This window comes from Lolium rigidum, chromosome 4 (assembly GCF_022539505.1).
Source record: "Lolium rigidum isolate FL_2022 chromosome 4, APGP_CSIRO_Lrig_0.1, whole genome shotgun sequence".
Taxonomy (NCBI): Eukaryota; Viridiplantae; Streptophyta; class Magnoliopsida; order Poales; family Poaceae; genus Lolium; species Lolium rigidum.
In genome coordinates this window covers 124,140,964-124,143,469 of record NC_061511.1, presented here as the reverse complement: position 1 = coordinate 124,143,469, position 2,506 = coordinate 124,140,964, and positions in this window count along the sequence as shown.

Below are 2,506 nucleotides of genomic sequence, written 5' to 3'. Positions count from 1 at the left end.
ATAATTTCTTGAGATCCATGTACATCTTTGTACTTCCCGGATGTATAGAGTATGGTGTTTGATGTGCTTCCCGGAGTATAACTTCCTTGATCTCATCAATATCCGGAAGGCAAATCCTTTTCTGGAACCATAATGATCCAGACTCTCCTCGGTGAAATTCTGATGGTCTTCCCTCATCAATCCTTCTCATCTCCTCCACGATGAATGGATCGTCTAATTGACCCATGATTATCTCATTCTTCAGATTAACACTTAGTTCATCGGCTACTTGTAAAGCCGATAGTCCTTCATGAGCTTCTTTCTCCCAAAGTTGTATCTGGGCTTGACTTATTTCCTTCTTCATTTCCGGTGATATTTCTTGTTCCACTCCTCCAGTGCTCTTTCTACTCAAGGCATCTGCTACAACATTAGCCTTTCCTGGAGTATAATTGATGGTCAAATCATAATCCTTGATCAATTCAAGCCATCTTTTCTGTCTCATATTGAGTTCCTTCTGAGTGAATGATAACCCACAAGTATAGGGGATCGCAGCAGTCTTCGCGGGTAGTAAAACCCAATTTATTGATTCGACACAAGGGGAGACAAAGAATACTTGAAAGCCTTAACAGCGGAGTTGTCAATTCAGCTGCACTGGAAACAGACTTACTCGCAAGAGTTTATCGATAGTAATAGCTTTATAGCAAGTAGCAGTAGTGAAATAACGAGCAGCAGAGTAGCGAGAGACAGCAGTAGTGATTATAGTAAACAGCAGGATTAAAATACTGTAGGCACGGGGACGGATAACGGGCGTTGCATGGATGAGAGAAACTCATGTAACAATCAAGCAGTGCATTTGCAGATAATAATAAAACGATGTCTAAGTACAAAGCAATCAATAGGCATGTGTTCCAATTATAGTCGTACATGCTCGCAATGAGAAGCTTGCACAACATCTTTTGTCCTACCAGCTGCATGGCAGCCGGCCTCAAGGGAATCTACTCGGATATTAAGGTACTCCTTTTAATAGAGTACCGAAGCAAAGCATTAACACTCCGTGAACACATGTGATCCTCACATCACTACCATCCCCTCCGGTTGTCCCGATTTCGTCACTTCGGGGCCATTGGTTCCGGACAACGACATGTGTATACAACTTGCGGGTAAGACCATAAACAATGAATATCATGATGAAATAATAACATGTTCAGATCTGAGATCATGGCACTCGGGCCCTAGTGACAAGCATTAAGCATAACAAGTTGCAACAATATCATCAAAGTACCAATTACGGACACTAGGCACTATGCCCTAACAATCTTATACTATTACATGACCAATCTCATCCAATCCCTACCATCCCCTTCAGCCTACAACGGGGGAATTACTCACACATGGATGGGGGAAACATGGCTGGTCGATGGAGAGGCGTCGGTGGTGATGGTGGCGATGATCTCCTCCAATTCCCCATCCCGGCGGAGTGCCAGAACGGAGACTTCGGCTCCCGAGACGGAATTTCGCGATGTGGCGGCGTTCTGGAGGGTTTCTGGCGACTTCGACTTCTCCCCGTGCGTTTTTAGGTCGAAGGCAATAAGTAGTCCGAAGGAGGGCGTCGGGGGCCGACCGAGGCCGCCACACACTAGGGCCGCGCGGGCCCCTCCTGGGCCGCGCCGGCCTAGTGTGTGGGGCCCTCGGGCCCCCACCTGGTCGCCCTTCCGGCTCCGTAAGTATTCCGGGAAAATAGGACCTTCCGCATAAATTCCGAGGTTTTTCCCGAAAGTTGGATTTCTGCACAAAAACGAGACACCGAACAGTTCGCTGAAAACAGCGTTAGTCCGTGTTAGTTGCATCCAAAATACACAAATTAGAGGCAAAACAATAGCAAAAGTGTTCGGGAAAGTAGATACGTTTTGGACGTATCAACTCCCCCAAGCTTAGCTTATTGCTTGTCCTCAAGCAATTCAGTTAACAACCGAGCGATAAAAGAACTTTCACGAACACATTTGTTCATATGATGTAAATATTCTCATGCTATGGCTAACACTTAGGCAGTTCATAATAAGATACATGCAAATAAGATCATCTAATAGCTATGTCAATCATGGAAAGGTACCAACAATTAATAATAAGCATCATGAATCATGTATATAAGCAGGATTGCAATGTTCATAAAAGAGTACGATAGAGTGGTATCTCGCTTGCCCATATTTGATCAGACAAAACATAAATGCTCGTGCACCTCCGAAGTTCATAGAAAGACTAGAAATAGTGATTGTCAAAGATAAAAGCATCAAAGTTATACCACAATCAATCATATTTTGAGACAAGCATATTACACTAAGAATGACAACTTGTGCTCTCAAGAAAGTTCTCAAAGAAAGGATGGAGACACAACATAAAAGTAAAAGATTGACCCTTCGCAGAGGGAAGCAGGGATTAACATGCGCTAGAGCTTTTCATTTTTAAAACAGGAGTAAAATTGTTTTGAGAGGTGTTTGTTGTTGTCAACGAATGGTAATGGGTACACCAA